This window comes from Diabrotica virgifera, chromosome 2, assembly GCF_917563875.1.
Source record: "Diabrotica virgifera virgifera chromosome 2, PGI_DIABVI_V3a".
Lineage (NCBI taxonomy): Eukaryota > Metazoa > Arthropoda > Insecta > Coleoptera > Chrysomelidae > Diabrotica > Diabrotica virgifera.
The window spans coordinates 273282929-273296751 of NC_065444.1; the positions used below are offsets into that span (position 1 = coordinate 273282929).

Consider the following 13823-nt stretch of genomic DNA (forward strand, 5'->3'; position numbering starts at 1 on the left):
GAATGTTGAGACAGTTTGGAAAAGACAGATTATTGTGTGGCCGGCATCCGAGAAGGGCAGTCGAAAGTTTTCGCGGATAGTTCAGAAGCAAGTACTAGTGGTTGTTTGATAGTGGAGAGTAGCTGAAAAGTGGAACGAGAGACAAATCAAATTGAGAAGAAAAACCTCTTTGATTCTGTAAAATCCAAGAGAGTAAGTTACAAGAACTATAGTTATTAAAATTATTTGTGACACCAAGTAAAAAAGATACTTGGGTCTCAGAAGATTATTATTGAGAGAAAGAGAGGAGAGAGTTTTGGAGTTTATTGAACGAGTACTGGTCAAAAGAGGCCTGTGGCTTGTGTTGTGGAGAAATAGTTGCTGGTATGCTGCTGGATTGATGCTGAGAACGGAGAGGGCTTTGATTGGTAGCCTAACATAATCAACAAGGAAGAGCTGTTTGGGTCAAGAGGAGACATCCTTGTGTGTGAATCAAAAAGGTCAGTCAATAACTTATGTGATAGATGTTCTTTATAATCAGAAATTAACATTTTTGCGTAAAAGCATGTGAATTAAGATTCCAACATTTCAAAATTTTAATAGGAAGTATAAGTAGTTTTTGCAAATACCTAAATTTGTTTGTTTAGCTTATTTTATTAATGGTATCCGGAACAAAGCGAAAAATATTTGTTTGAATTAGATTAATTATATGGTAAAAGTTTCATTTGGACAATTATGCCCACAGGATTTAAGTGATAGATTTTCAGAGCATTGCGTTTGATAATAAATATATTTGTATGTGCTTATTTATGGTTTTTCTATTTATTTCCTTTTCCTATTTTATCCCGATAAGGAACAACTAACAGATACTGAAGCCACGAGAAAGGATAAGTATAACCTAAGATAATTTAGTTATTTTTTATGACAAAAAGGCACCCTGAGATTTTTTCTTAATTTTTTTTTTGTATGATTTGCGTCAATTCAATAATTAATTAAATAAATAAAATAATTAATATAAAAGTAAGAGAAAGCAGATCATAACAATACATATATCAATTAGGATTAAAGTTTAAAGGTTAACTTTACTTTCACAGATAAATTTCATTAGCAATCATATATAATTTTCGTGTTCAGAGACGGTAGATAAATACACTCACCGGTACAATTATAGTCCAGAGAAATAGATTTTTCTCGTGACACATCCCCCTCCAGGCCGAAACCAAATTTTTTGAGTAGTAGTATTAATAACCTATATGTTTCCTGCAGCCGATTTTGATGATATACATACTGTTATATTTCTATTTGATATAAAAATTAAATTTTGATAATTATAAACAAAATTCACTTTAATATAAAATATTTTTAATTTTCTCAACCTCGGGCATATAAATTTAGAACAACCTGTATACAACAAATTGTTATATTTAATTTTAAGAAGTGATTAGAATGAGCGTACGAAACTCGGAACAATGTGCTTAGATAAACAAAGTGAATGACGCGTACCATTATCGTTCTTCTCGGAAGGTCGATCATTAGCCTATGCTAAATAAAACTCAGTGAAATAGATGATAGTTCATTATCGTTTTTCGCGGAAGGTTTCGATCATTAGCCTATGCTAAATAAGACTCATTTGAAAGAGAGAATAGGTCATTAAAATTTGTAAATAGTTAGAAAGTATTTTAGAATGGGAATTAAATATTTTCTTTTGAAATCCATTAAGCATATTTAGAAAGATTAAAAATTGGTTTTGAGGAATATTACGAATGAGAGTTGGTGGTGGAAGATTGATTTGTGAATCTGGAAGGGATATTTAGAAAGTAGGGGAATGGATGAGAAAGTGAGATCAGAATGTTTTGAGCTGTCGAGAAGTGAAGTCGAGTAGTAGACGGTAGTGTACGGAGAGTGAGAAAGCCGATGTAGTTCCGTGAGTGTGGAGCATCTATCGTGGAACGAGAAGTAGGCCAGGTCGAGAGTAAAAGAACCTCCTTGAGCCAAGAGTGTCCCGGTAGCTGATAGCAGTTTCGAGAAAGGTAGAACACAGCATCACGACAGACGCAGGAACGAGAGCTATACGAGCTAGTTTTTCAAAGGAGAACATTACTGGAAGCCAGGACGAGGTTTGATCGCAGCCAAGGATAGCAGGAAACGGGTCTTGTGTGAGGACATTTTCAGTTCACCAGGAAAAGGTCAGTCTCATTTGTTTGGACATGAATGTATGGGTTTTTCGTATTAAATTCCACATAAAAAATTGAATAACATAATCAATAATATCAGAAAAGCTTCATCAAACTTAAATAGAGTTGTTCCTAATAACTCCTAATAGTTAAATGTTAATAAAAACTTTCAATTGAAAACCAAAAGGAAATAAGATTCCCATTTGTAAATGTTATGTTTAAGAATAATAAGAAATAGCAAATATTAAGCATTGATTGCCTTTTAAATAAAATAAAAAATATTTTGATTATAATTGTAACCCATATGTGTATTTTTTTTACTCTTTTCTTTTCTATCCCGATTAGGAACCATTAAGAAATATTTAGAAGCCACGAAAGTAAGTAATTAATTTATAATTCGCCCTGAGATTGAAAACATATTGATATGTGATCTGGTTAATTAATTAGATTAGTATTAATACATTGATTAAATTAAGTGACATATAAGAATATTATCTCATATCAATAATCAAGATCACATCAATACTTATAAACAAATAAAGATCAGAAAACGGTAAATTTTCGCTTTTTTCGTCTATTACCAAAAAGTTGCATTTTAAACAAATTTGAGAGTAAGAAACTCATAAATCGTATAAAAAACTTCAATATGGCCTTCGCTGAATATGTCTTTCCTTACTGGTTACTTAGAAAATTGCAAAATAAATAATAAATTTTGAGTTTTTATAAATATTCATAACTTATGTAAAAATTAACCTAGAACCTTCTTATGACACGGAATGCTGAGGCTTCTGGTGCTTAAATTATATTTTAAATTTCAAAGCAATTGGTAAAATAGTTTAAAAGTTATTTAATATGTTTATCCCAAATTCATTTTTTTGCAACACTATAGAAAATTATGAGGTTGAATTGGGATTGCGTGAGGCCTGAACTTCAATTCGAGATGACCACTTCATTGTCAGCAACGTGTTGAGAAATCGCTTTTGCATCGCTCCTGAAGATCGTACGCGTCTTTTTGAGGTGAGAAATGTTAGTTTGAGTGAACGTAACATTAGAAGAAGACTGAAATATTTGAGGGCTTTCCGTCCAGCTCGAACCCCACAATACCGTAGAGCTAAATTAGAGTTTAGCTCATCACAAGACGCTGGTCGATGTCTTGTCCGCCGCTCTCGAATACGAATCAGCTACGCAGGCCTCTGGCAGCTATAGTAAAGTTAGGACTGTGAAAGAGGAACAAGATGAAGACAAACATGACCAGCTTGTCAACATGACTAAAGGCACTACACCTAAGAAAACGAAGGCCATATGGTGCTGGAATTGTGATAAACTGGGACACGTACGAAGTTCATGTAAGTACCCTAGATACAACACACATCAAGAAACTCACCAACAGGAAAAATGGAACTGATCGGCCTTAGGGGGCAGCTTCGACCCGCAACTTTTCCAAAGACCCTCCCGTACTAATAGCTTCTTTGAAATGTGTGAGGATATGAAATAAATGGTAAAAAATATACATTGTTGGTGGATACCGGAGCGACAAAGACCATTAGACGACCGATGTCGTCAACAGGCGTTGTTTCCATGTTAATTTTCAATTAGACTACCGAATATTATGTTATGTTGCTATCTGGTAACAAAGCAACAAAATTGCATCTAACTGAATGTAATCGATTACTTATCAACTATTATGTTTGCCTCACATTTTTTTAAAACTTTCTTCTCGAGAAATTTCCCTACAAATAATAATTTCCGGACATCGATAATAACAAAATGATAAGCCTGAACAGTTAACAAGGTACATATGCACAAATTATATGGCATATACGAGTACTTATTTATTTATTTGATTCTTCAGTTGTATTTCAAAATAGCGAAATAAATTGATAATGATTTAACATTAAATCAATACGAGACAAATGCATACACCATTATAGTAATCTAGCTAATTAGTTTAGCTAATTTGCAACGGGAAATGCTTATTGGAAAATTACAGTTTATTTTTAATTGATTGATCATAAATCTATTTTTACGTTTACATTTGATTTATCAGACTTGTTTTGTGTATAGTACGCTCGAAAATCGGCTAGAAAATTTAAACTGAATATAACAAAATTTAGTCCAGACAAATTAATATATTATTTATACAGGGTGTCCCGAAAAGAATGGTCATAAATTATACCACACATTCTGGGATCAAAAATAGTTCGATTGAACCTAACTTACCTTAGTACAAATGTGCTCACAAAAAAAGTTACAGCCCTTTGAAGTTACAAAATGAAAATCGATTTTTTTCAATATATCGAAAACTATTAGAGATTTTTTATTGAAAATGGACATGTATAATTCTCATGTCAGGAACATCTTAAAACAAAATTATAGTGAAATTTGTCCACCCCATAAAAAATTTATGGGGATTTTGTTCCCTTAAACCCCCCCAAACTTTTGTGTACGTTCCAATTAATTCATTATTGTGGTACCATTAGTTAAACACAACGTTTTTAAAACTTTTTTGCCTCTTAATATTTTTTCGATAAGCCAGTTTTTATTGAGATGCGGCTTCTTTTTCAATATATTTACGTAAAAATTTTATGGGGGTTTTGTTCCTTTAAACCCCCCTAATGTTTGTGTACGTTCCAATTAAACTATTATTGTGGTACCATTAGTTAAACACAGTGTTTTTAAAACTTTTGTCTCTTAGTCTTTTGTTCATAAGTCACCTTTTATCGAGATGTAGCTTCTTTTTCAAAATATACCTAAAAATGTAAATTATAAATAAATTTTCAGATTATTAACAGGTCTCTATAACCGTACTTAACCATATACAAATATGTGGTGGATTCGACAAATATTCAAAATATCTCGATAAACACTGGCTTATCGAAAAAGTACTAAGAGGCAAAAAAGTTTTAAAAATAATGTGTTTAACTAATAGTGCCACAATAATAATTTAATTGGAACGTACGCAAAAGTTTGGGGGGGTTTAAGGGAACCAAACCCCCATAAAATTTGTATGGGGTGCACAAATTTTACTTAATTTTTTTTTTAAGATATTGCTGTCGTAAAAATGCCACATATCAATTTTCAATAAAAAATCTCTGAGAGTTTTCGATATATGAAAAAAAATCAATTTTCATTTTGTAACTTCAAAGGGCTGTAACTTTTTTTGTGTGCACTATTGTATATAGGTAAGTGAGGTTCAATCAACCTATTTTTGACCCCAGAATCTGTGGTATAATTTATGACCAATCTTTTCGGGACACCCTGTATATTATATATACACCGTTATTAGGCATCAACGCCCTTCGGTAGGGATCTATGAAGGAGTATCACCAAGACGCAAGCCCTTATCCCTTGCCGTACCGCTCCTCCATAGACCGTATAGACACCAGTTTATTCCAGACCAAGTCGTAGATTCTATTGAATTTTATACTACGACGTTGGCCTTTTTATTAATTTCAAATGACCGGGCTGGGGCTCTAACCTTGATCGCAAATCCACTAAACTTGTCGATTGACTGCGCCTCAGCCAACTGAGCCGTCTGACCGACTAATATATTATTTACCAACCAAAAAGGTATAATCTTGCATAATCTTTATGTCGACTATAGTCATTTATGTACCAAGTCAGTAAAGAGTCTTTACTGACGTGGTGCATACAAAATTTTATCGCTAATCATAAAAAACATTAACACTTGCTTAATTACATCCTAATGAAAAAAGAGTGTGTGTACTTGGTACGCACGTAAGACGTTATACTTCTATTATTATGATTTCAACGAAATAAATATATTTTAAACAGTTTAATCGTATTTTTATTTAAATATTAAACCAATTTTAACACTTAAAATACAGTACCAAAAATTAAAAATACCGTTAATAGATACGTTATGTTTATGAAGTGTAGCTTCCCGCAGCGCAGTTGCTTTTCCCTTGACGAATAGTAGAAAATCTAAATAAATATATTTTTCTACAATGGTGTTAAAAATGCAATTTTTAGCACTCCATAGGAGCGTTAAAAATGCTACTTTAAAGCACTAGTGCTTTAAAATTTTTAAGGCACTGCAGTTAAAAGTGAACTGTCAAATTGTGAAACGTCAAAATATTTATATTTCATTTATTAACATTAATATTAATAGTACAACTTGCGCAATTTGAAAAAGGTGGTTTAAAAGATTTTTTAAAATTTAATTTAAACTGTATTATTGCATTTTTAACAGGTTTGTAGAAAAAAACTATTAAAATTTGTTAGAATATACAACAATAAAAGTAAGATGTTATTCTATAGTTGTTATGATTTACCTATTGACAGTATAGGCAGTTTTGATGTAATGTCAAGAAAAATATAAAAATTGAATATCAGTCAAGTTCAAGTAAAAGTTTTTGTAGATATTCTGTATTGTCCTGTAATTGAGAATGAATAAATTATAATTGTTGATATATAAGACGTTTGTAGAAAAAATACTGTATGATATACGTGTTAAAAAGTACATTTTTAAGGCACTCATGTGGATTGCAGAATTCGCTTCGCTCATTCTGCAAACAATCACATGCGTGCCTTAAACGTGCACTTTTAACACTTATATCATAAATAAAGACCGGATTATATGTTCCTGTTTTGACTGAAATATGTGCATATATATGTCTGAAATATGAGTAAAATATGTTGAAAATATTCCCTAAAAGTTTAAAATATGTTCCAAATATATGGAATATGTGAAAAACATTTTAAAATAACAAGAAAATATGCATTAAAAAATGTATAAAAGTTTTATTAAATAACGGTAAGTACATATATTGACAAAATTAACCTAAATATACGAATGTATACCTATTTAGTACCTATTACTATTACTTACGTTTCTACATTTTATTCCTTCTTATAAAAACAATTCACAATCAAATGTTTTTAAATATTTTCAATAGTAAAATTATGTCGCCTATCCGTTAGTAGTAATTTTTATGTTGAAAATCTTTTTTCAACATCAACTGATGTGATTGGTGCAAACATTAACAATCTCCGCATTTAAATTGGTATTGACATCAAAATCGCCACAAATAATTTGGTTTGCTTCCTGTAATAATAATATTAAATCACTATTTTTCTGTAAAGTTTCAATCCATTTTTTATTTATTGATTGTCCAATTTTTCCAGAAACTTCTTCAGAGTTTTCCTTAAATTTCTGAATTAAATTAAGGGACTCTTGTAGTGGAAACGATTCAGTTTCAAGATTGAGGATGGTTTTATAAACAAATTCATTATTCGATTTAATAAAACAAAGCTCATTGTGCAGTGATCTGTTTTCTAAACTTGATTTGCATTTTGAAATCGCACCAATATTTGTTTCTTCAAAACATAAAATTAGTTCTTTTATAGGGAGAAAATGTTCCGCATAAAAACAGGCAGCTTTTAAATATGTTCCCTAACTTGTGATTATAGGCTCCGATGGCAAAGGAGTATTTGGTAATTTTTCTTTATATATCTGAATCCTTAAAGGCAATTTTACAAATATTTTCTTCACGTTGCTAATTAAACTATTAAATGTAGGAAATGAATTTCGAATTTCTTCCGCCACTCTGTCTAAACCATGCACCAAACACGTCACATGAATTAAATTGGGATATAAAACTTTTAGTTGTTGGCCCGATTTGACCATGTATCACGCAGCATCGGAAACCATAAGCAAGATTTTGTTAGCTGGAACAATGTCGGGAAGGAAAAAGTTCATGAATGCATCATTTATAAACCTAACCATTGTTACATGGTTAACTGTGTCAAGCTGTTTACAGCCAAAAATATGTCAAAATATGCCAAAATATGTTAAAAATATGCCAAACGGTCGAAAATATGTTCAAACCATCAAAATATGTTAAAAAACCGAAAATATTCTAAATATGTAAAATTAAATTAGTGTCAAACGCCTTTAATTATCATAATTCGTCCACATCCTGAAGCGTTTGATTATATCTTTGATGGTTATCGATATGCAAAAAACATATAATCCGGTCTTTAATCATAAATAACTATTGCTAACAAATTATCAGTAATATGTGTCACCGTTGTATAAACATATAATCGAATTAACAAAAACACCATTTCATAATATACAATTTGTACTTGCATTAATACAAAACTTAAAAGATTTAAAAATTTTATTTATAAATTTTAGACGAAATAAAAATTTCGTATGACAGTAATGACGATGACAGAAAGCTTTATTTTGCATGATGGCCGATTTCGATATTTAATCTATAGTTGTTATCAATATTGAATAAGTACCTAATTACTAAATCTGTAAAGTTTTGATTTATGTTATAATAATTGCAAAATACTACAGAATTTCACTTTCTGACATAAATTTAATTAATAATAACGTAACTTTTCTACAATATTTTTAATAATTAAAGTAAATAAAATTTCACTGAAAGTTCACTCAAATAAATAATCCATTACTGCCATCGACCACTTACATTCAATCTCAGTTTATTTTGATTAATCGCGGCAGGTAAAGTAAAATTCTTCTTTCAGTACAATAAAGTGTTACTTTACTGCCACAAATGGCGTCAAATGAGTACAATAATGAATGACTTTTGTGACGGTTGGCGATAAATTATTTTAACTGTACTACTTAGTATCCATCGACTAATTTAAAAATGATTAATGTTATCTGTAAAGCGGCTTCTGGAATCTCTTAAAGATATCGAATTTCATATACCAAATATTGATAAAAAGTTTGTTGGGTATTCTAACCGATTTGCGTTTCGACTATAGGTAAATACTAGCCTGTGAATTTTTGCTAAAAAAAAAAACGTTCCAAAAAATGAATACTCAATGTATTGAGCATGTAACACTCGAAGTAAAATATAATCTATTATAAAAAAAAGAATGTTAAGCAAAAATATCAATCAAGCTATTTTAGATCAGTTTTGAATCAATAATAATTCATATTTTAAGTGTTGTGTTTATATGGGATAAGCCACAGTTTGGTCGTAATGACAATTGCATTATTATTTAAAAAAACTGACGTTTCGATTTTCACTCTGGAAATAGTCTCCAAACAAAGATTAAAGATAATTTTATTAAAAGCTGTGTGGAACCCATAATAGACATAATAATGATAGATAAGGCATATTAAGCAAAATAGCGTAATGCGCGCGCAGTCGATCGGTGGTCTATCTATCTCTTTTTACTAAGCGATCCCGCTCATATAGCAGAAAAAGATGGCTAGACCACTAGAAGTGAATGGCTAGACCAATGACGTCCTGGATATCGGCGTTACAGCTCGATGCACAGAGCGACCCATACCTTACCTTATCTATTCGTATTATATCTATGGTGTAACCGCCAACTGACCATTCCAGGTCACGTGACTTTCGACACCGTTGCCGAGGGGCAAAAATTGTTTTTGGTGATATTTTTGCTATTTTCTCGTTTTATTATAAAAAATCTGTGGTTTTAACTACAAAAATTTCAAATATTGGATATAGGACACCCTCGTAGGGGATGCAAAAACCCGGTATAATCAGTAAGTCAGTTTTCTTGGCCCATATCGTCGTTCTGTTTACAGTGTATTGTGATTATAGTGATTTAAAACATTTCGGTCTTTAAATGCAGCTGGTATTATAAAAAAACTTACTTTATCTCTTTTACCTTTACTGGAACACTTTCAAACTGAACAAAACGCTGGTATTTTAATCATATTCTTAAATTAAACAATGGTTTTCTACACTTAACCTAGTTTGTTTACAATATTTTGCCCATCAGTCGCTGTCAAATGACGTCACCCTGGAATGGTCTATCGTTGTTGTTGAGGTTATGTCACAACACAGTCAAAACAAAATCGAGGTTTAAATGTACTGGCCTTGATGACTGTAGATAACAGCCAGTTTAACTGGAAATATAATGAGAGAGGATGTTTTTATGCCCTATGATACATCAAATTCTGATTTTTCTGAGTATTTTGTGCAATAATTCTATGTGTTATGTGATTCTGTGTTCGTAATAATGAGTTTTTGGGTAAAAAATTGTAAATTGTGTTATGTATTGTGTGTTGCTTATGTATAGCATATGATAGAGATATGTGCTTTACATTTTTATGTTTTTATTATTGAAGAGAATATTTACTGTAAGAAAATCATGTGATATTATGTGTCGCAGGTATTTTTGTCATTTTTACATTATTTATATTACTGTGCATGTCAATTAGGTAAGAAAAACACAATAATTACTTAATTCATGTAACTTTAGATTGGTGCGTGTTTCGTTTAAATTTGAAATGATTATCTTCTTGCTGTAACAAAGGTTAGTTCAAAAGATCAACCAAATTAATCTATTTTCAACAGAACCGTCGTTTAAACAATTTTCGAATGTTGAACAGTAGCAAATTTGCTCGAAGATGAAATAATTATTTGTTGGTAAGCAATTTTTTAGACCATCATTCAACAATTAGTCCAACAGTAAGACAATGTAGGGAAACTGCATCATACGTCAGAAAACGTGGTCAGGACAGAAAGACAAGACAGACTGACCAGCGCTTTATTCAACATATAAATGTTAAGAAATCGAAAATTTACAAGTCAAAAGCTTAGTACAATCCATGTTTTGTTCCAACGCTGCATATATGCCAATACAGACACACACGCATGCTTTATAGATTATAAAAAGGCGTTCGACATTAAAAATTAATAGAGATTCTTAAAATAGTAGGCGTGCCAGATTCAGGCAAATTGACTACCTACTCGTGCCGAAAAGATGGAAAACCTCAGTAATAAACGTAAAAGCTATAGTACGTTCTTTAAAGGTAAAATATTGCAAAACCTCTAAATTTTAAAGAACCGCTTGGATTGACATGAAATTTGGCACACACATAGCTAACAAGTCATAGAAAAAAAAAAGTGATATTGTGCCGATGTGTGCTTTTGCCCTAGGGGTGAGTTTCACCCCCTTTTGGGGGTGAAAAATATATGTTCGAAATAAGTCCGGAAATGGATAAAATGACTAATTCTAAGCAACTTTTGTTCTATAAAGTTTTTTCACCAAGTTAATACTTTTTGAGTTATTTGCGAGTGAATATGTTAATTTTTCTACAAAATAACCACGTTTTCAGACGGTTTTTTGCAAATAGACTCAAAAAGTATAATAAGTATTTGGTCAAAAAAAATTCTTATCAAAAATATAGCACGTAAAAAAGTGAAAAACAGGGTGTATATGTTATAGTCAAAGCCCGAATTTCAGGCACTCCTAGGTTTGACTAGGCAATCCTCAGGTCTGACTGACGGTCTTAGTCAAAGCCCGAAATAAATTAGAGTTTCGGCCTTTGACTAGTCAAACCTAGGAGAGACTAAGTCGGTCAGGCAAAGGTCGAAATTTAATTTTATGAAATCGGGGTTTGACTAGTCAAACCCCGATCTAGCTTAAAATGTCGTAATTTACTAGATTAGGTTTAATAAAACGTCATTTTTTAATTTTAGTGTTTATTATTTTTACATTGTCGTAATCAAAATAAAAAAATTAGTGTTTATTCTCACATGTTGAGAAATTATGGCATTTAGAGTTGCACAATACGTTAGATCTTTACACTTGCATAATTTTGAGGAGCATTTCTTATTGCAGTAGCATTTTATAAAGCCTTGTAATCCAAATTTAGAATCTTTTGTACTAATTTCTCTTAGAGACAGCTTAGCGTCTGAAACATCTTCGAAATTAAGAAAATTCTCTTATTTAATTTCTTGAAAAAGTGTGTTTATTGTTCCGTATTTCGTACCAACTCTATATAAACCGTCAATTATTGTTTTATCTTGTATGATACCCAAAATATTTCGAGCATCTCCTTTGGCTGTATCAAGGATTTTTTTTTACTTAATTGTTCCATAGCATTAGCCTGGGCATAAGGACTTTCAATCGCCTTTGCTTTATTTATTTTAATCTTTTCTGTGTGTGCACAAAGCATGCAAGTAACTTTTCTTTCAAAACCTTCATAGTATGCACCAAGTGTGCTATCAGCGTATACAACATGTACCACCAGACTACAAATTATGCACGTATGTACGTCAGAGCTCTCTTTTTGGCAAATACAACAAACCACATCTGAAGAAGTAATCTGAATTGTTTGACAATTTTCTTCCTCTCCAAGTGACGACGGTCCAGGGGCTTCGTTAGTATTATGGTGATACTTAGTTTTTCTCCGATTGCAATATCTTCTTTCACAGTTGACGATAAAACAATTGACGGTTTATAAAGAGTTGGTACGAAATAAGGAAAAATAAACACACTTTTTTCAAGAAATCAAATAAGAGAATGCAAAGAGAATTTACTTAATTTCGAAGATATTCTAGACGTTAAGCTGTCTCTAAGAGAAATTTGTACAAAAGATTCTAAATTTGGAGGACAAGGCTTTATAAAATGCTACTGCAATAAGAAATGCTCTTCAAAATTGTGTAAAAGGTCTAACGTATGGTGCAAATCTAAATGCCATAGTGCCTCAACATGTGAGAATAAACACTAATTTTTTAATAATAATGTATACCATTTTTATTCAGTTGCAATGCGAAGCCAAAACCGTCTTAATTTTTAATTAGATTAAAGAATGATCAATTAAAAATATTTTATTTTATTAGGTTGAAAAACTTAGTCTACTAATTTTTTATTTTAATTACGACCATATAAAAATAATAAACATTAAAATTAAAAAATGACGTTTTATTAAACCTAATATAACAAATTACGACATTTTAATAGTTGACCGGGGTTTGACTAGTCAAACCCCGATTTCATAAAATTGAATTTCGACCTTTGACTGACCAACTTAGTCTCTCCTAGGTTTGACTAGTCAAAGACCGAAACTGTAATTTATTTCGGGCTTTGACTAAGACCGTCAGTCAAACCTGAGGATTGCCTAGTCAATCCTAGGAGTGCCTGAAATTCGGGCTTTGACTATAACATATATACTAGGTCACTATACCTAGTAGAAGCAGAGTTATAGCTAATGAAAAATAGGTTCATATTCGTCAAATTCCAAATCGAATATTTTAACGTGCCATAATAAAAAAACGAAGCACTTTTTTGGGGAAAACTCATTTTAACTTTTTTAAAGTGTTTAAAAATGCTTATTTTTGTTTTTAAAAAAAAATTTAGCATCGAAAGTAAACAAGTTACGCTCAAAATAAAGTTGGTTTCCTTTTTTTGGTAAGAAATCGGGAAAATCACCCCCTATTGATCATACGATCTGTAAGTTTCATCGGTTCAAATTCCTTATTTTTGAAAGAGCTGTAGTTAAAAGGGCTTGAACGAGTCACTTATCACGACTGTATGCAAATTTAGAAACACCGAATCTTAACCAATTTTTGCCTTATAGAAAAACAAAAAAATACAAAATATTCAGAAAAGTAAAGCCAACTTTTTTTGTTGTTTAAGATTTTTGGTATCTCTAATCATTTTTAAGTTATATTGAAAAAAAGCATTTATTTCAAAATTAAAATTTTTAAAAATTTTAATTTAAAACCAAATTTTTTCAAAAATAAGCACTTTGAATCGACGAAACTTACAGATCATATAAACACAACATAAGTAAAATAACTTGTGAAGCGGTAACGATTAATTTCATTTGGGTTAAGTTGCTAATTGGGGGGTGATCTTCCTGATTTTTTTTGCCAAAACAAAAGGGACCAACTTTATTTT

General features: G+C 31.2%; 1 protein-coding gene across 6 annotated transcripts in view; it reads right to left on the minus strand.

The window, feature by feature from the left end:
- Window positions 1-13823, minus strand: part of LOC126880629 (protein fem-1 homolog CG6966) — a 379485-nt gene that overhangs the window by 49675 nt on the left and 315987 nt on the right. The window lies entirely within an intron of this gene.